Source organism: Anopheles stephensi, chromosome 2 (assembly GCF_013141755.1).
Source record: "Anopheles stephensi strain Indian chromosome 2, UCI_ANSTEP_V1.0, whole genome shotgun sequence".
In the NCBI taxonomy this organism is placed as follows: domain Eukaryota; kingdom Metazoa; phylum Arthropoda; class Insecta; order Diptera; family Culicidae; genus Anopheles; species Anopheles stephensi.
Genome location: NC_050202.1, coordinates 89,144,774 through 89,165,736, shown reverse-complemented (window position 1 = coordinate 89,165,736; position 20,963 = coordinate 89,144,774). Strand labels below are relative to the sequence as shown.

The following is a 20,963-nucleotide window of genomic DNA, read 5'->3' as shown; positions in this document are numbered from 1 at the left end:
TCTTTCAGGTAGTCCGGTTCCCTCATCAAGTTTACTGTTTGAATGAGGTTTTCTAAAGCGTTTACCATTTCCACTACAATGCTTTTGGGATCTCCTCGGATTTTATACAGATTATTACGTAGTTCAAGATACACTAAATCTGTTCTTCCGAAGGAGTTTTTTAAGCGTGTCATTATTTCTGGCACGTTTGAAGAATCCAGCATTAATTGTTGAACGCTTTTGAGGGCTGGTCCATATAAAGCCTGTTTAAGGCGGTTTAAATTTTCTAAATTAGAAAATCTTCCCTCCTCATTTGTATCATCATATGTTTGTTTAAAATTCGGCCATTCTACTGGATCTCCTCCAAATCTCGGCAACTGCATAAGCGATTGTCTTTTTAATAGTGTTTCTATGTGCGGCGATCCTTGTTTGTCGCCCGCAATAGTTGTTACTGCTTTTAAAAATTCTTGTAACTGTTCCTTTGACTGTTCCTGTTGACCAATCAATAGTCTTGTGAACATAGCCTCTGTATCCTTACTAGCAGATTCTTTGGGCAATCTATTAAGTTCATATGCTATCTTTTGACATTTCACGCAAAGCCAGCATTCTTCCGGCTTTGGTTTACGTGTTAGTTTGGCACATGTTAAATGAAACCACCTATCACATTCATAGCATGAGATCATGCTTTCTTCGGAAGTGTCTTCCGCCACGCACAATCGGCAACTGCCGGAAGTGTTCGTGGTAAATTTATAAGGCATTTCGGCGGATCTTTAAAATTCCTACTCTGAGCTATAGATAAGAAAGTTTGACTTACCGTTTTCGGTTTTACCTTTCCTTGACGTGCCCGGTAGTGCAATGTGGTCTCGATCTCGCTGATAATTCACTCCGGAGTCGTACTAAAAAACCATCTGCGCTGATGGTCACTGACTTACTCCGTTAAGATACGCCTTACGAGAACTTTTTCCCACGTGCTTATTGCTGATAAGCTTCTTTTATGCACTGGTGTTTATGTCCTCAATTATTTAAACGCGAGCACTTTAAAACGATCGAAACGTCATTCACTCGGTTAACTTATTATTCCGCGGTTGTCCACGTACTGATTGTTAAACACGATTTCTTTCGTAAGCATAGACGTCTTCGCTAAACATTTAAAGTTTCTTTCGGGTTATTTCGGATGTGAACTTTTTTCGTTCACTCCGGAGCCGTATTGTAACACTATTGTTCTCAAATAGTAAAATAACGTACTCCTTTTAGTTCTACCTTTTTGGAAGAACTTTATTACCCTTTGGTATGGGTTAGTTCGGAGCCGTGTTTATTGCTTATATAAAGCTTATATCACGCACTGGCACTCACTGATGCTCTCCGATTTTGTTCTGCACTTGTGCACATTGATATGATCGCAACGGCACTCGATCGGTTCACTTATAGCACTGTAGTTCTTACGTGTATTAATTGTAAACCGTTTCACTCGCTGCAATTCACTTTAATTTTCACAAGCGCAGAATTTGAGTCTGAACCTTTTTGAAGCACTGTTTGGTGCGGGTTCAGTTAGAGGCTGTTCTTTTGGCGACAGCACACCACGAACGTAAGTTCGCTCGAATGAGTTGTTAACGCGCGCGGATATAAACAACTCCTCTCTGGAGCCACCATTTGTTAGTTCGATAACGAACCGTTGTTGAACCGACCACGCGAAGGAATGGTCGATTCGGAGATCTCCGCGCAGATTCCTGGCCTTGTCAGAGTTGCTTGAATCAGGCGGCTAACCTTTTTTCCTGGAAAACCAGGAGAAGTTTTTAGCGGCGGACTCGCACTACACTAACTCGGCGTGGACAACGGGAATGCCGTAGCTCGATCAGACGATTAGCCTTTTTTCCTGGATAACCAGGAGAAGTTTCTAACCGTGGTTCTTGCTTGGCTTAATTTCGCCTAATTCTTCCGACGGAGTGGGGAGGCACCGAAATGCGTAACCAATTTCCGGAGGGAAGGCAAAGGTGAAACTTTCCCGATTCTGTATGGATACCCAAACAATGAAACACAAGTTTCTTCGTTGAGGTCTGGATTACAAGTCAATTTTTATTCTCAAAAAACCTGTCTTATATACTAAAATTCCGTGGGAAAAAGAACATGAAACAGCATTACATCGATCTCCTTTTTCCTAATTCGGTATGCTGATGCGTTGACCCCTGCCAGGCGTCGGCTAGTGTAGGAGGTCTGTAATGTAACAATATCTGGCGATTGTTACCCTATCGTTTTATGACCATGGGTAATGCATCACGCATCTGTGGTTCAAGTGCGTATGCCTATTTTCTTATTGCCTATTGCCTGCGCGTCGTTTGTTCTATTCGTCAAGTTGGTCTTTCCTTCACTGCCCTACGACCGTGCGTTGATCGTTCTTTCATGAAACTAATCGCGCAATGACAATGTATGCATTGTGTTCTAGTGTTAACCCTTTTCGGCCCATGTTCTTCACTTTCGTTTTTATTACATGGCTTGAGTTTATTTATAATTTCCATATGTCTGGATATTGTCCCCTTTCTGATATTTCCAATAACGCACCATACTTTCGTTTTCCTCACGGTATGAGGCCTCTCTGTGACTTAAGGTTGTTTTCCTAAGATAATATTTTCCGGTGAGAATTTATCCTAAACAAAGATATTTAGTTATTTAAAGTTTCTCATCTAACTCTTGCATGCCTGTCAGTTTAGCTCAATTTTATTTTGTCGCGTTCGCAACACATGCCATCGATGGGATCGGGTTTATTCAGGTGGTGGGTTCAGCGGTGGAAAACTGTTGGAAATTTAGGTAACCCACACACCAAAACATACAGCAAATAGCGAAATTCGATATATTTGTAGAATGTTTACAAGTTCTAGTGAAACCGGGAAATATTGAAATAACGAAGTACAAACACAAGCAGGTTTTAATTACCAACTTCCAACCTTCCACCCGAGTTTAACAACAAGCGGTAATCTTTTTTGACTCCTGTTCCGCGTCGTACAGGATTGATCTAATTTTTATTAAGCTTCCGAGCGTACCTTCCCGGAAGGAAAAGGGTAAATTTGATGGACTTTAGTTCCACGAATTGGGTACGTAAGTAAGTGCGTTGGATGGGAACACTTGAGTAATTTTGAAGTCATTAAATACCAATAGATCATTCAGTGTTTCTTCAAGAATATCTTCTTGGGTGTGGAATCTAGCCTGTTCATTTTTTTTTATCTCTGAACAACTTTTATGACAGTCTGGACAACTGCGAGTCTTTACTGAAGAGACGATTCACTTGTTGCGGGTCGGTTGAACCGGCTTCTTCTCCGATATCTATTAACCTACTTTTTAGTACAGTTCTATCGAAAGACTTTTATTCTTATCTGGAAAGCCCAAAGAGGAGAGTCACACACTCCGCAGTAATAAGTTCGACCACCAAGAGTTGGTCAACGGCAAAAAGAAACCCTCAAGGACTCCGAGGACATTGGTTTTTCAGGATCCGGTCACCCAAGAACTCTCATTTATTATGAGATAATTCAATTGAAAAGGCTTCGTCGTTCAAGTGTCATCTAACAAAACACCACGAAGTCTCCTTCTAACACTTGACTTTGTAGTCAAAGAGGCCTTATCAAGCCTTTGAAACACCAAGGAACCTTGGTCAACATGGTTGCAAATACAAAAGGTCGTCGTCGCCGAGGCACCATTTACCAAGCCCACTTGTAGGCAAAGAATCTCTTGGTATAGTGGTCTGTACCAGGTATAGTGAAGGGTACCAGACTCAAAGGGATCCAAGAATGAACAGATTTATTCCCGCTCAAAGGTGTTCGCGTCTGTAACATATTTCTGAGCTTTTTAACGTTATCTGAAGCTAACTGGGGTTCTACTGATCAGTTCTACAACTTTAAAGAGATTACAGTTATGTCTGAGTGTTACTGAAATGAGAGAGTAGATTCATATTCTCGAGTGAACATCTTTCAATTTGGTATAAGTCCGATAGCCCAATATCCAGTCATAATTTTTCGATTCTGATTTGCCCAGTTAAGCAATAAAAAAGAAATATAAATGCAGCAAATAAATTGCTGACAACCTTTGAGCCGTATAATCATTAACATATTTTCCACTCAATTTACCCCTTTTCTGGTCGTTGACTTCATACGTATGTGACTGTTGTTGGCAGCATCATCACGCGCACAATGTTTATTTGTCTTGCAGCGAGGCGTTGTAACGCGATTTCGCGGCACCTAGCAAACAAAAAATTACAAAACAACATTTTCTACCAAATTCTAATTATGAAATCATGTTTTTCTAACCATACTCACACACACGTTCACGCTCTTCTCATCATCCCAAGAGTGAGGAACAAGCGTATAGTCATCTTCGTAAATTTGCAACCATTAAAGCGATCGCTCGACACGCCAGCAATTCATAATGTCAGTGTGGCACCGTATGTGTGCGTACCGTCGCACTCCGCCAGCAAGGTCTAAGACATCACCTTCCGCGAACATCACCTTCAACCACAAACACGGCGAGTGCGACGAACCAATTTAACCGTACGGCACGTTCCTTACCATCCCGGCGCGTTCTCCCTCGGACGCGGGCACCGAAGGGCTTTTCATCATTGTCACACATAAAACGAAACATGCGTTCAACCGGATAACTCATAAAATATTCAAACAACATCAATCAACCAGTAAACACACTAAATCAAATCGATATACCGAAAACTCCTGGCAGGCTGGCTCGGCATGGCTGACGAAGCGCACGAGCACACCATGCTCACCATCCCGGGGAGGGAGTTGGCTTTGCTTCACTTCATTATAAAACATGCCCACCCGCTGTTTCCCGCCTTTTCACTACCGCACCGTATCGCTTCGCTCCTGTTGCTCCAACGTTGCTGCTAAAGGTAGTAGTCGTTGACTTTGCTTCTTTTGAAAAGTTCATCCCATCCTCCCCAAGGGCGCAGTCAGCCATATCATAATACGAGAAGCAAGCAGTGCGTGAGCCCGTGTGCAGGGTAAAGATTTTCTTCCGCCCCAAACCATTCCATCATGCTAGATTGGTCTCCGGGAGCCTGCCTCGGGAATGCCAGAGTTCCTTGTACCTCGTGACGGAGTAAAAATGGATTCCTTTTGTTTGCTCATTCTACACTCCTCCGGCACGGTTTGACTGAAGTGAACGAATCAATCGAAGGAATGTAAATTATTGATCTTATCCAGTGGGAGTGGAAGGAAGCGGAGCTCAAGTGTGGAGGATAAGGCAAATGCCACACTACACACAAATTAAAATGCCTCCGCCCGGAATCGTTTTTCTCCGACGCGTATATTAAAAGTTCAGCCACACTTGAAACCAATTAAGAAGCACCACATATGCGCCATCGGTTCTTTCCTGTGCTCTGCGACAGTGGGAGGCAGAAGGAATTAATTTGATCGGAGAATATACGCACACACACACACCAAAGCGCACGTGCGTAACGAGGTCGTGAATGGGTGGAAAATTTAACCAAATCAATTAATCAGTTCAAAGTGAAGCTCACTTTAATATTCAAGAAGCGGCTTCGTTTAAACAAAAACGGAAAATGATTAAGGATCTGGTCAGTGATGGACTGTCTCTTCTTGGAATAGGACGAGTCAAGGGATTCAACCTTCTTCTGAACTTTAAATCATGTCACTTCTAGTATGAAGGTCAAATCACTTGACCCAAATAGCATTATATCATCAGCTATTGCAGCCTCTAGTTGAGTTCATCACCAGTGGACTTCGGACACTACTGTTTAGATTCTCAAAAAAGCAGGTCTCGCTAAAGTCTAAGATGTTTCGGTGGTAGGTCCTTCTCTCTCTTCCTCATCAGTGGACACACCAATATCCTAGAGCAGATGCCTATGAGAGTCGTTTATGCATTGTTGATCTGATATTGTTCCGAATCGATGTGGAACTTCAGATTATCTACGTCGGTTAGCATTATTACTCTGCTTAAAATAACTGCACATAAGCCAATGCATTATCAAAAGTCTTCTGTCACGATTTTACGTCGTACCTGGGTTGCCAATCAATGGTTTTTGAGAGATCGCAGTAGAGTTTGATGAGTATGTCTTGCATTCGTTGCGAGTGTCAAGATGTACAGTCTCAGACATTAGCAGAGGTCCTATAACAAAATCTATGCCAATTACTGTAGATGTAATCGTTATTGCCGATACGGCTGTACAATGCATTTACTTCAATAAACGCAATGAAATAGCTGAGGATGTGATCACTTTATCCAAGTAAAAAGGCGCAGCAGCTCATGTCGATATTACACCAGGAAAACGTGTCCACATCACATCATTGACAGGTATTTTTCTCTCATTCTAAAAATAGCCTGCAATATAAAAGATGTAAAACAGCCACTTAAACGGAAGAATATGCCTGTACTAGCTTCCTTATCCTCCGATGCCATGTCTTTTTCCTACTGCTTTCGCAACTCCCAGAAGCCAATCCCGCTTTTATGTGCCCATTTTGCCAACTCCAAACCCATTGCTGGGAAAATTAAAATCAATTCACTTTGAATTCTTTGCCTTCGTACTGGCAGCAGAGCTAGCGCCGTTTCGGGCACAGTCACCATCACCAACACATAATTGTCCATTAGGCATCGTTAAAAGATGGAGTTGAAAATTGTTCGTGCCAGCGAGCCAGCGAGCGGATGGAAAATATCCATCCGCAGGCATAATGATACCGTATCCAGCCGGCTTCTTCCCCCTTCCCGGCAACGTTCAGTGTGGCCGTACCATCCACCAAACTGCATATACCAGCTACACACATTTATTCAAATCGTATTCATTTTATGCTACCGAGAAGACAATATGCTGCCCGAAGGTAAAAGCATCGCCGGCTACGAACACAGCATAATGTTTTAAGGAGGACATTTGAAATGGAAAAACCCGCTAGAAACGCTAGCCATCCGATAGCTGCCGGATCGCGCGTTTCGCTGCGTGTGAAGAAAAGGCTCCTCCGGCACTCGGCTAGTGATTTCCACCTCAAGTAGCCACCAATGAAGGCATCAAGAGTCGTGGCGCACCGGTGTGAGGCGAGGAGAAAGCAGGCAGCTCGAAGCTCGCCTGGTGCCAAGGGTTTCGGGAACCGTTTTTCGTCGAGGAGGCCGATGACGATGATGATGATGGCAATACTCGGGCCATCGTGGTATCGTATTCGTTCGTTCGCTTTTTTGCCCCGATTGCCCGAAAGACCCACCAGGGAAAGATTGGCAAGCAATAACTGCTTTTCCACACATAGACACACACACACACCCGGGCATACAAGTCATGGTGGGACATCGCGGGAAAGAAACGGCCTTATCCCTGTCTCCCATTATCTTCCCATTTCTCAATAGCCGATGTGCTGCCCGTGCTGGATGGAGAGCTCCGAGCTGGGAGCTATCAGTTTCCCTGCACCGAGTGTGAAGTTGAGCGTGTAGCCTACATCGTTCGCCAGTAGTAGCGATCTTTGTACGTTTTATAGCTCGTACTCGAGGCGAAGCTTTCGCCCGTTTTTTATGTTAGTGTACTCCGCTTTCTACAGCGTATGAGAATGGGAAACCTAGCCAGCGAGCCAGAACTAGCAGGAACTAGTGGATGAGTGAGGCAAAAAAGCAAAACTGTTTTCAAAACCAACTGTGCACCAACTGTGCACCCTGTACACAAACAATGAGGATGTCGCACGGCGATGCTTTCGTAACCCTCCGATACAGACACAACAGTGCCGAGCAGGTACGGAAGAAGGGTTAAAGAGAATCTTGTTTATATGAAAATAACGATGGATGTTAATAATAATGTCATGTTCGTTCGGAAGGCCACCAACGTCACCGAGACCGACCGATCACCTTGCAGTAAAGTGGAGGATGTGACATCAGTTTTTTCACTCATCATTTTTATTGGTGCATGTTCAATTGTAAGTACGATGCATGTAACATAATGTGTTCCTGTTAATAAATAAAAAATATAAAAAGCTTGTTTTGTGGGCGTGAAAACATCAATTAATGTAAGTAATCCTATGGACAAAATGCATTGAAACGGTGATAGCTGTGCTGAGAAACAAATACCAATTCAAGTCACAGTAATGAGAGAGAATCGTGAGGGAATGGAGAGAAACATGAAAAATAAATGAGAGAGAAATAAGATAGAAATAAGAGAGAAAGAATCCAGAGAACATCGAGAGAAAACCCAACGAGAAATGACAGAAAATCGAGTGAAAATCGGAAGGAATTGCGAGATTAATGAGAGAGAATCGACGGAGAACCCAGAAAGAAATGATAGAGAATCGAGAGAATCGAAGGAAAAATGAGAGAAATCCAAGAGAGAATCGAGAGCGAAATAAAAGAAAATCGAGAAAGAATCGAGAAAGAAATGAGAGAAAAATGAGAGAAATGAGAAAGAAGTAAGCAAGAATCGAGAGAGAAATTAGAGATAATCTAGGGAGAGTCAAAAAAATCGAAAGAAAAATGTCAGAGAATCGATAAAATATCGAGCGAGAAATGAAAAAAAAAAAATAGAATCGATAGAGTCGAACTAGAAAAAAGAGCGTAATGCGAGAGAATAGTGAGAGTCTAATTTTTCTTTCGATTATCTCTCATTTCTCTTCCATTTCTCTCCCAATTCTCCATCGATTATCTGTCATTTTTCTCTCGATTTTTTCTCATTTCTCTTAAGATTCTCTCTCATTTCTCTCTCGATTTTACCTTTCGATTCTCTCTCAATTGGCAGGCTCTTTTATTTCGCTATCATTTCTCTTTTATTTATCTCTCAATTCTCTCTCGCTTTTCTATCCATTATCGCTCGCTTTTCTCCAATTCTCTCAAATTTCTTATATGATTCCCTCCCATTCCTCCCACGATTATCTCTTATTTCTCCGCTTTTCTCCCTAGTTAGCAAAGTTAACCGGCCGAACAACTAATTTTGTATGACCGATTCAATCATCGTCATGTCATTTTGAGAATCAGGATGCCAAATTACAGGTTCACGGTGGCAATGAGACGCTTTACGATGACCGATTGGCTGAGTAAACCCTGTAATAATCCCTTAAGTTTTTCCTGCAACTTTTACCGTCAGCAATACGGCCAGGCCGTTCTTTATGAATAAAAAAAAAAAAAAAAAAAAAAAACTTTTACTGTCTAGATATTATTTCAATCAACACAAACAGACTTTATCAAACTACTTTAACTGTTTTCCTTTTTCTCCTTTTTCTATCACTTCCTCTCCCCCTTTAAATTTGACATTTCAAAACAAAGGCGACCACATGTGTTTAATAGACCAACTTTGGTTCCTAGGGAAAAACACAACTTTCACACCACACCCGGCTAGTCCCAAAAGCTGGAACCGAACCTTCCATCCCTCTTTCTTTTTTCCAATCTATGATGTTTGAAGTTTTAAATGCTGCTCGTTGCTGGAAAACCCGCCCGAACGTCACATCACATGTGCCGAGTGTGTGTATATGTGCCCAAGAGACAAAGTTATAAACATATTAACAACCTCATTTCCAGCAGGATAATGGCGGTGACTAAGTGGGATGTCGGATCTTTCGGATTCGTTCCGCTGTATTCGGTCCATTCCCCAGCTGGTCTGGCCGATGCTGGGAATGAATACTCTTTCTCTAGCACAGAATGTTGCGAAACGATCGCGAATTAGCTGTGCAGCAGTGTTGGCAGAACATGGAAAGGAAACATACGGCATTTGGACGACGATACACATCGGTTAGCGAGTGGGAGGAAATGGGTTTCCGTCCCCATCCAAATGACTACTTAGCGTTCAGGTTTTAAGAAGTCTATGCTTTTAAGACGCATCACAAGCTGATGCATATAAGTCAAATCCGACATTTCTTGTCCGACGATGCAACAATGCATCAGCCGTGTTTTGCAACGCTACTGCTCATCTAACTTATTATGTGCCAAATGGCCGGAAGTGAGGCGTATGGTAATTGCAACGCTTGCACGAATCTACAAACCGACTCACTAACACACACACACACAGAGTGCTAAGGCTTTTGTTCCTGCTAATTGCTTCATCAAAAGTAAACAAATTATGCTAATGGTTTCGGCTAAGTCTCGATGCTTTGCTTCTGTTTTGCGGCTTATGCATTTTAAGTAGATCATAGCTGTGTGCGTGTGTGTGGGTGAGTGTTTTAGAATATCAAACACACTTACGGGTGATTTTTGCTTCGGTTTTAAAACCTCAATTCCACGCCATAGCTTTAATCACACCCAGCTGCAGCCCAGAGTTCGCTCTTGTTAAAGTTTTCCGCCCGATGCATTTATCGACGATTCAATCGGCATCGTTCGTGGCCCATTATTCATGCCTTTGATTTATCCTCATCAATTAAGGCTTTTTCCCGGTTCCAGAAAGCCAGACGGGCGAACCCCGTCGACCGTGAGCTTTCCCACTTCCCAGCACGGCCGTTGACTGGTGACACTGCAACTGTGCACTACCCTCAGCCGCTGAAAATCGAACCATATCCGCGTACGCATATTTCGCCAAATTGTCAGTATCCCAAGGTTTAACTCACCGGGTGGGGATGTCGGTGGGAGGGCTGACGGTGGCAGCACGTAAGCTGAAACTTTCTTACCCATTAATTTATTCCATGTCATATTTAAACTTATCTCGTATTTCAATCGTGAAAATCAGCATGTATTATTCATTCCCACCACGCGCACGTGCTCGTTTGCTCCCCACACACACACACACACACACACACAAAGAGAGAAGGGAGCAAGTGAAACGAAAATGCCACAAAAAAAAACGTGGGTTTTCCCCGAAAGCCGAAAAACTTTTTGATTCGTGTAATTATTGTTTAAATAATTTAAGTTGATTTCTGAACATCACGTGAAATCCACCCAGAAAGAGAAGCGATGAAAAAAAAATCTGTGCCTCAAAAAAATCCTTTTGCATGTGTGCGTGAAAATGGAAAACAAGAGGAAAAACACAAATTTCAGCAAAAACCAGTCGACGAAAAAGGGTGCAAGATGAAATAAAAATTACGACCAACGGCACAATACACGGTAACGGGGAGCCTGATTTTCCATATCCACTTTTCCACGTATGTGTGTGTGTGTGAGCTTTACACTTTTTAATATATATATTTTGTGACATTTTTTTCCCACCACCTTCCCAGTTTTTCTTTCTCCACATTTAAGTTTTCCACGCTTTTTTTGTTAAAAGGCGTTTCAGCTCACCTCAGTCGCGCTCGCGCTGCACGTGCTGTACGTCGGGCGCATTATTTATTGGAAATTAAATGTTTCATAATTGACTTATAATATGTGTCGCTTTTATTTTATGCTTTCGCCCGATGCTCCCATTCCCAATTTTCATTGTCGGCCGGGCGCGTCACGGTAAATCCACTCATCCATCCGCGGTGGTAGTGGGTTGATTTTTTGTTATGGCTGTTATTGCTCATATTTCAACCCGAATTTCGCTTTCCACCGCACCATGCACGCTGCTTTCCAACAGGCTGGAGGAGGCTTGTTGCATTTGCCAGTTTTTTATGTCTAGAGTTATGTTCCCCCTTTTTTGCGCGTGTTTGTGTGTGGAAATCTCTCACTCGTTTTTTTTTTTTGCTGCACTTTACCAGATGTACTTCATGATTATTTCTGTTTCGTTGTTGTTCGTGTTTTCACATTTCCTTTTTAATAAGCTGCACCACCACTGCACAATTGAAGCACGGTGTTGACTACATTTATGCCAACTGGAGAGAGAGAGAACGGACCCCAAAAAATATGGGAACAGATTTTTTGTTGCTTTTTTTTTGCTGAAATACCCTTTTTTCTCTCATTTACAGCTATTGTGGAGCAAGTTTTTTATTTCGTTGGTTTTGTTTTATTTTTATGATCGAAAAAAAACACCCGCTTTGCACCGTGCTTTGCATGTTCATTACAGCGCTTTTCATAATGCACCACCCTCTCGCACTCTCTCTCTCTTCCGATTCGCCAACCCAAACCACAGATCCGTTCTGGGAGGCAAATAGGCGCAATAGTTTTCGGAATGATTTCCTTCCGCCGGCTGATCGTCAGGGCTCGTGGATTGAGCTTTTTCAGGGGGGGAACATTCGAACAAAATAAAACCAGTTGACGTTTTGGGTGCTTTATATCAAAGCAATCTCTCCGACCGACCGACCGACCGACCGACCGACCGACCGGACTGCAATGTGTGTGAGTGTGCGTTTGCCGTGGCTTTTCTTCCCTCTGTTTCCAATATTACGCTAACGAAATCATTTCTCTTTGGTGCATTTATTTTAAAACCCCGACGACAGCGTGACGATTTCCATCCTTTTACTACGGACACACGCCCGCACAACGCTTTCATTCTCTTATCATCACGGCGGCGTGGATCGTGAACCGTCGAAGCAGAGAACCACCGAACACACACGCAGCAACAACAACAACAAAAAATGACACGAAATGGGTGCAACACATCGAAATGAAAGTTATTTATTATTAAAAATTTATATTTATTGCTAGCTCAATGATTCGCAAATTAATTCGATTCAAATATAACGCTCATAAAATGGTGAAGGCTGTGCCGTTTGTTTTTTTCCCCCTTCCTATTCAGTACTCGCAGATGCCACTGTTCGTGTTATGCCATGGAAAGGAATGCATTTGAAATTTTTATTTTCAACCTCTTATTTTTTCCACGGCTCGTATTCTTTTTTTTTTTTTGCTGCTGTCGCTATCGGTACATCAAACTTTTACCGGTGCTTTGGATGGACGCTTGAAATGGAGTTGATTTAATAATGATTTTGTCATTATTTTCATTGCATGAAAGCAATTTTTAATTGGTAGATAATGAAATCGTACAATGTTTGCAAAACACCCCTCCCGGGTAGTTATTCATAATGCATTATTATTTGTTTTTATCTATTAAATTATTGTGAAATGTTTTATCGTTGTTGATTACGTTGTTCGCCGAAGGAAGCTTTACTTGGTTTACTTCAAGTGACCTTTTCGAAAAGTACTGCTGGTTGTACCGTTTGATTTAAGTCGTTTGATGGTGTTTCTGTTAAAAAAAAGCTGTATGAAATGTTGTTAGCGAACGAAACAAATTAAAACAGTTCATAGAAAGGTTGTGCCTTACCGATGGAGACGCCCAGTACTTGAAGCTTCTCTTTTTGAACAGGTCAGGCATGTCATGGTCAATAGCGCGTATAGGTGTGTAGGTCAATTAATAGCTAGATTAATTTATTGTACATGTATATGTATATGATTTCATCAGGCGAGAAATTCAATTCTCGGTGCTATCGAGATTTTTTTTATTTATATAGGACGGCCTGGCCGTTTTGCTTCTTGCCTTAATTTTAAAACCCATAAAATATCCTTAAATCCAGCTTCAAAGAATCAGATTTCTCGTACCAGCATGCACAGTAGCTTTAAAAGGCAAGAATCATTTGTTAGCTATTTTCTAACCAATGTTGCATATTTCGACAAACAAAGCACACCCATGTTTGCGGTACACTACACATCCGTTTAGAACGATCACTCTTCAAACGAAAGGACAAAACTACAATACTTGGAGCACAGCTACCCCAGCTCGGTAGCCACCTATTTTGGGACAAAACATTTTCCTTGCGTGAGAAGAACCGGCGCACACACACAATGGTTGGCATATATTTTCATTTCGACACCATGCCCGGCACCGAGGCCGGTTCGTGCCTTTTTTTCTGGGATTCTCCGAACAGGACAGAGCAAAAAAAACTTCTTCAACATTTACAGTACCTCAACCTTAAACCCATTGCTGCGTGCGTACAGATTCTACGCCCGACCCGGTTTGATGGAAGCCATCGGAAGTTGGCATGAGGAAAAGAGTATCAATAGAGTTTTATTTATTAATTTTACAATACCGGCTCCTGGGCCCGGGTAGTGCGAATCGTAATTCAATCGTGCTAACAAACAAACAAACGGAGAAAAAAACTTCTTCGCCTGGGCTCCGGGTGGATGTTGCATCCCGGCCAGCATGGTCCATGTGAGGATGGAGCAGCAACGGGCGACACCATGGTGACATTTCAAAACGATCGTTGTTACCTTTGTCGTCCGCACTGTTGTCACCGCCATTGTCGATGTAGCCCGGTATCATTCCGGCACTATGTTTGCGTCTAACGATTCCAAGCATCCGGGGGCGAAACGGGTTGGGGAAGGCCGTCCGGATGGCGATGTGTACTGCCGAGGCAATACAATCATGGCACAAATGTTCCCACACACACACACACAGAAACGCGGGGGTGGAGGATGGTTGGAAAGCAGGTCGGGCAGGCATGTTTGGAAGGTTGTTTTGCGCGCAGAGTCCTTGTAGTGGTGACACCGTCCGCGTGCCACCGTCCACCACCCACACCCCACCCTTGCACTGCACAAACACTCAACTAACCGTAAAAGTACGCGCTCACACACAACACAAACACGGCGCACACGGGAGGTGCGATCCAGAAAAAAAGGCTTCCAGCCGATGTCCCGGGGCATCCCGAGATTGCAGGACAAAGTAGACAGTAATGCTGCAAAATCGAAGACACATCGGGGCAAACTTCAAGGAATGCGCTACAAATAGCGAAGCAATGGTGGAAACCACCGACCACTGTGCCCTATGCCCTGACCGCACACGCTGCCGAGCTGGCGAGAATCGACCTCGGGTATGTTTAAGGAACGAATCGACAGCTTTCAATAAACAGAAACCGTGAATGCAAATTTCAATTTCATCCATTCGGGAGTGTTGTTACCGTTGCCGTTGCCCCCAAAACCCTGGCGTTCTAGCTCCTCCATCGCAGCTACTATTCTTCCATTGTTTGTGTTCCGTTTTGCCAACATTGTTTGCACGGCAGCGACAGAAAACAGTGGTGGTGGGTACGATTGGCAAGAGTGTGGGCTGGACCAGGGCTGATGCTTTTCTGGTGCGGAATGTTCTCGCAGTAGCAACAAATGGTCCGTCTGTGCTGTACTCGAAGCGACTCCCCATCCCACACATCAAGCACCCTTACGAGAGAAAGGCATGAAATTTGCATCAGGGCCGGACGATGGCATTCGATCTTCGTTTCACCAAACACACACACACACGCTCGCCAAGCAAAACGCTTCAGCCTTGAGTCAACAGCTAATGATGGTGGGAGAAAATTCAATCATCCCAATGAACACAACCGAGGTATTATTCGACGTCGCAAGCGAGTGAAATTGAACAGTGATTGTGAAGCGAGTGCGATCGGGATCTACCTTTTTTTCTCTCTGCTCGTCCGAACATAAAGAAAACCCCTTTGATCGCCGTACCGAGCAAGTCAATTGTGCTAATTGTGAGACCGACACCGAGACGCTACAATCCATGGGCGGAAGGTGTGGTCCTAGAATCAGTTTCGAAGAATCAGTTTGGTGCAACGAAGCATCAAATTTGAGCAAACGCAATAGAATTGATGTTGGTGACGGGATCTCTTCCCAGTAAATGGCCCAATTCTGCCAGCTATTAGATGACAGAAGGCTGAGGACTTCAATGATTGTAATGTAATTTAGATCCAAAAGGAATTGTGTTTCTTCACGAGTCACATCAAACTGAATATTTATTCCCTCGAGACGTAGAGCAGACCTCAGGATGTCTTGTAATAATGTCTTGTGTCGTGATGACAAGAAACCTTCCAGATATTTGATCCACGAAATAGTTTAACATAATCCTAATGTCACCAAAGTTCAGCGTCCCTGTTATTAGATTCCTGCTAATTGCTAATGGCGATATGTCATGAATTTTGAGTCGTCCAAATTATAGTTTAAAGAGCCCAAAGCATGCCCGATACTTCACAGCCAAATGCACTTCCGGATCCCATTGATGTTTTCGTTCCATGTCAGAGCATCTCACATTTCATCGGGAAAGTCTAGAAATTTTGAGAACGGGCCTCAGCTGTCGAACGCCACATTTTGCATCTCAAGATAGTGCGTTCCTTCCTTGCCACGGTCGGAGAAATTCGAGCGCTTTTGACTCTTTCGTCGAAGACCTTATGCTTCAGGAGTGGGAGCATCCCGGAATTATTGATCCTGGTATTTTTTGCGTCCAATAAATGATGCCGATGATGAATGCCGACCTGAACCTGAACCTTCTCTGTAATAGTTCAAACGCATTTGACCAGCTCTTTGTTTGCAAACTTTCGTCGAAAACTATCTCCTGAGACTCTGTGAGAATTAGACGGGCCGAAACTTTAACCTTGCATTGCACCGGGATACATACAAGCAACCAGATGCCAGATCTTTGATTCATAATTCCCGCATCTTGCTACACGGCTTTAGACATATCGGCAGCGCCGAGTTCATTCAGCCCAGCCGGCTTCAAATAATGCTCATTCCGGGTAAATTCTTTAGCTTAATCGATTCCAGACAACTGTGCCGGCACAAAACGTTCTGCCCATAAACTGATCAGGGTTCGAGCTCGGTTGATTGCTTTCATTTGAGATAAATTCTGTACCCAGAAGCCGATTTGCAGCGTCTGATACATCTGATAGCGCGGCCGCGTTCACCTACACAATCGCACACCTTCATTACAGCACGAGCACAGTTAGGATGAGAGCCTCGAAATGGCCCGAAGCGGTTTACCTTGAGCTGCTGCTGCTGCTGCTGGAATATTGGCAAAATTAATGAAAATACATTTTCAAATCGAGTGAAGCGCCAAGGGGGGCAGGGAAGAAGAAGGTAAGGGATGGGATATTCGCCCTCTCCCACTGTACCATAAATACATTATTCTCCTCTCGGAACCTACCCGTCACTTCCGCGTTCCCGGGATGATTCCGTTTTCCGCGTAAATTAAGCAGCGAACGTTTAAAGCTATCAGCAGGACGAAGTATCGTCTACCAGCAGGGTAAGAGCTTAATAAGAACCAAGGTAAAAAAAAGAACCTTTTAATCCCTATCGGTGTATCCCGTCTGCCCTCGCCCACCCATTCTCCAAGGTTTCAATTCCTGGGACTTCTTTCCTTTTTTTTGGAAACCCGTTTTATCTCCACTTTTGCCTTCACGTGTTGGATGCTATTTGATGAAGCTTTTCCTACGCTTCCCTCGTCTGGTCTGGTACTTTTGTCTCTTCAACCTTCCAGATATTGCTGTCCGCCAAGGTGTGCGAGATTTTTATATCTCCTTTTTTCCCCCCATCGAGCACGATGTAACACGAGATTCGCCTTAAAAGCCTCAATCCAACCTAGACGTTGCTCTGGGTAAGAGAGCTCATTTAAAGGCACTATTGTCAATCGACACCGAGTCCTCCGAGTTCGGCACAAAGGAGAACACCCAAATTGGAGTCAAATTTGGCGCTTCGTCAACTGCCACCGACCAACCTTCCCGGCAGATCCGAACGGTGAAGATTATTTGCCGAGAGGCACAATAATGTAATGGAAGACATCAGAGTACATGCAACAGGGAAAAATACTCAAACCACCACGCTCATCCCAACCCTGCTCCCAATGGGGGAAAAAAATCCAACTCCAAAATCAAAAAGTTCTTCAAGCGGCATTACGAATCATGGTGAGTTCTCTGTCTGCTGCCTCCTCCAACAGACGGGTGGGCTTAAAAACTCATTCATTACATCGTTTTCCGTTCGTAGCCGGAAGAAACCATTGATAAGACGCTTCAATTACGTTTGCTTTTTCATTTAAATAATATTAAGCCAAGCTCATCTTCCATCTCCGTGTATCATTTCGGCTTCATTCCGCATTTCCGGCAGTGGAGTTGCAGATTCACTGTAGTCCGCCTGCCGTAATGGAATCCCCGAAGGCTCTATGAAAACCAACCGACGACACTGATTCCGGGGCCTATAGTCGTCACGTCCCGGTGCCAGTTTATTTTTAATACAACACTCCAAAACCAGGATGCTGAGCCTGGAACGGTGCCATTCGTTGTGCAACTTCAATATCAATGCTTAAGAGTAGTTCTGAGAATCGTTTGCAGCGCCAACATTACATTGGATGCTGTTCGTGAAATAACATAAATAAGCATATATGCCGAAACACAACATAGGAAGGTATCTCCTAGTCCATTATTAATCGACCAGCTAAAAGCTCTCGGAATCAATTACTGACCATTTTGATTTCTACAAAACCCAAACGTGCGGTGCGTTCGGTTCCCAATCCTGGAATATTTTGGAAGGGAGCTTGGTTTTAGCCTAAAGAGAATCTGAGCGCTGCTTTGTCCCTTAAGCTGATTAATTTGTCGTAATTAATACGTTTTTAACTTTAACTACGTCGTTGTCGTCGCTTTGCAAACATTCTCCACCGTCAGCTATTCTCAATTTTCCAACCCATAGAACTGAACAAAACCCCGCTTAAACAGACACAGGAAAGAGGCGTCCGTTGTCCCATCGGTTGGTGGTGGTCCAGCCAAGCCAAAAAGGAGTTAAGTTGCAAACCTCATTTTGTTGAGTTTCCAAAAATTGGTGAAATTTGTGATGAGCTAAGGGCAATACAAACCGCCCCAAAAACGGAAAGGAACTAATCCTAAACTTACGATTGCGAAATAATTGAAGTGACAAAAATGGGGACCGAAAAATTCGCGGCATGGCACAGGAGCATTAAACCGATATCCAGCAGGTTATAAAATCAGAAGCGAACAAAACGTTCATCTCCGTTGGGCTAATTTGCATGCCGTGCCTCGCGCCTGCAAATCGCGATCCCGACCAAGCGAGGACTACAATAAAAAAGGAGCAAGCTCCCATTATCGTTTCGCGTCCCAGGGTGCCAGCCGAAACTGATCTGAAATCATTATGAATTAGACCCCGTTCCTGCTTAAGTAGCCCTCTAATTTGTTTCCTCTGCCCTCTGTGGGAACGGTTAACGGGTAAGAAGTGGTGGTGATGATGATTTTTTTTTCGCTTCAACCAATAATCATGGATTTTCCCTTCTTCCCCAAGGGAGGACGAAAGGATATCGGCATTTGTGTGTGTATAAGATTGTTTTTTTCTCCCTCTCTCTCTCTCTCTCTCTCTCTCTCTCTCTCTCTCTCTCTCTCTCTCTCTCTCTCTCTCTTACTTACTCCTGCCAGCCTGCCAGAGTAGCGAACGTGATTAAACGATAAGAACGGTGGCCAACGTCGAACGCTGAGCGGTGAAGCTGGTGCTATAAACGGTTTCCGAGTCCTTCCGGAAAGAAGATGATGAACCGTACCGTAATCGGTCGCCCCATTTCTCACTAATACTCTTTCCGGTGGGAAAACTCCATTTTCTGCGCCCGGCACGGCACAAAAGCACGAACGGGACTCACCTCTGTCAACCACTTATCGGACTACTTGCTACTCGCGAGGTCTGCCGGTGGTATTGGAAGGATTCTTTTTTATTCTTCTTCAAAGATGATTCCTCACCTGCCAGGCAAGCCGGTCCTTCGACCGATGTCATCGCCCTTTCAGCATTTTGTCTTTCCCCAAGTTCTGATTTAATTTGTTTCCCACCCGTGCATCAACACCTCCGCCAATGTTCCTGGAACGCTCCCGTGTTTCGCTGTCTTAAGCACAACCAATCGAACGACGCTACCCTTCCACACGGGTAGAGCTAAATAAAAATGAGTTTTAATTAAAACGCTGCTGCATCCGTTCCCACCAGGTGGTGGCTACTATGCTAAATGATCACTGTTACTAGCATGCCTCGACAACCTCTTCCGGTTGTGTGGTGAAGATGGTGGCTTATCATGCCACCTGAACCGGTTCCCCAAATTGCGGAAGTTGGGAACAGTGAACTTGAACTGTGAATGAACGTCTGCCTGGTGGCACAGGTAGCACGGACCGGGAATCATTCACCACTGTGCAACAATCACAATGCACCACAGCCGATGGTGGTTCGTAAGATTCCGAAACAACAGATCTCGTAACCAGAGCACCCAGAGTTCCCGAGTTCTTCCGCTATCGTTCCTTGGCGTTGCCATTTTAATTTTTTGTTCTCTTCTTTGAACTGGATTGTTGGTGCATCCTGCTATCGTTGGCTGGTCTGGAGCCGATATGCAAAGGTGCTTCGGGTTACATAGATGAAAACTAATTAATTTGTCACAGAGATTCTATGTGCAGAACGAGGGAGGTGAACCCATTTCTATCTGATGCTTAACGAATAGTTCGATGAGGGGGTAGGTTTTTGAATTTAGTATATTGAAGGTACTCTGTGTGATCCTCCACTGAACATCGACAATGCATCGACCGATAACAATGCATTCTTTGTAGAAATGGTAATGTAGCTACAGTTACGATATGTGGATGAGCTCTTCATATGTTATTCTTCTCGGCTTAAAAACCTGCTTGGTTATGCTGTCTATGTAATGGCTGAAGTATTTACCTGTTATAGGGAAATGATCCGAATGAGATGGGATACCTGTTCGTGTGAAAGACAGGCAGTCCGTTCTATGAGATGATTTATTTGGAAATGAATATCTGTTGTGCATCTTGGCAAAAAAAACTTTTACAAATAAGGAACGCAAAATAAAAAAATATATAATCAACTGTAAACAAAACCGATAAGAACTCGAAGAAGTAGAACACACAATTTTATTTGTTTGAAAATTTGAAACCGATTCAAACACACTGTAGAATTGCTACTGTCCAACAGATGGCAGTATTAGTACGCGCTAGCAAACCGTTTTCTCGTGGTTTATCATGACTATACGGTGTATATTTTATGAATTTCCAAAATATTTCATAAGGAATCCAAAGATTATATTTTAAAGGTGTCAATTATCAGGAAATAATAAAAATATCGTCGTGATTTGAAATTTCTTTCAAAGAATCGGAACAAAACAACACAAATGTCGCTTAACATTTGTAGGGTTCAGCGCTCAGCCGTTGCCAGCCTTCATTTGTTCGATTTTAAGCATCGAGAATCAGCATTATTTCTGGATTTTCCATATAATTACTCTTGATTATAATCTTATCTTTGTGTATTAAATGGATGGTATAAGTAAAAAGCTTCAATTAAATAGATAATTTGAAATACCATGTCGTATTCGCTCGCAACTGTCAAGCTGGCGCGTCGGTGTGTTGGTGAGCAACGGAACTGACAGGCAGCTACGCGTT

The 20,963-nt window shown here is 43.3% G+C and overlaps 1 long non-coding RNA gene across 1 annotated transcript; it reads right to left on the bottom strand.

Annotated features, from left to right (window-relative positions):
• Positions 1 to 12,620: 12,620 nt before the first annotated feature.
• LOC118505271 lies at positions 12,621 to 13,472 on the bottom strand. Its single transcript, XR_004905401.1, has 2 exons — positions 13,049 to 13,472; positions 12,621 to 12,984 (listed from the first exon to the last, which is right to left on the bottom strand). It is a non-coding gene; the product is annotated as an uncharacterized LOC118505271 (long non-coding RNA).
• Positions 13,473 to 20,963: the final 7,491 nt, after the last annotated feature.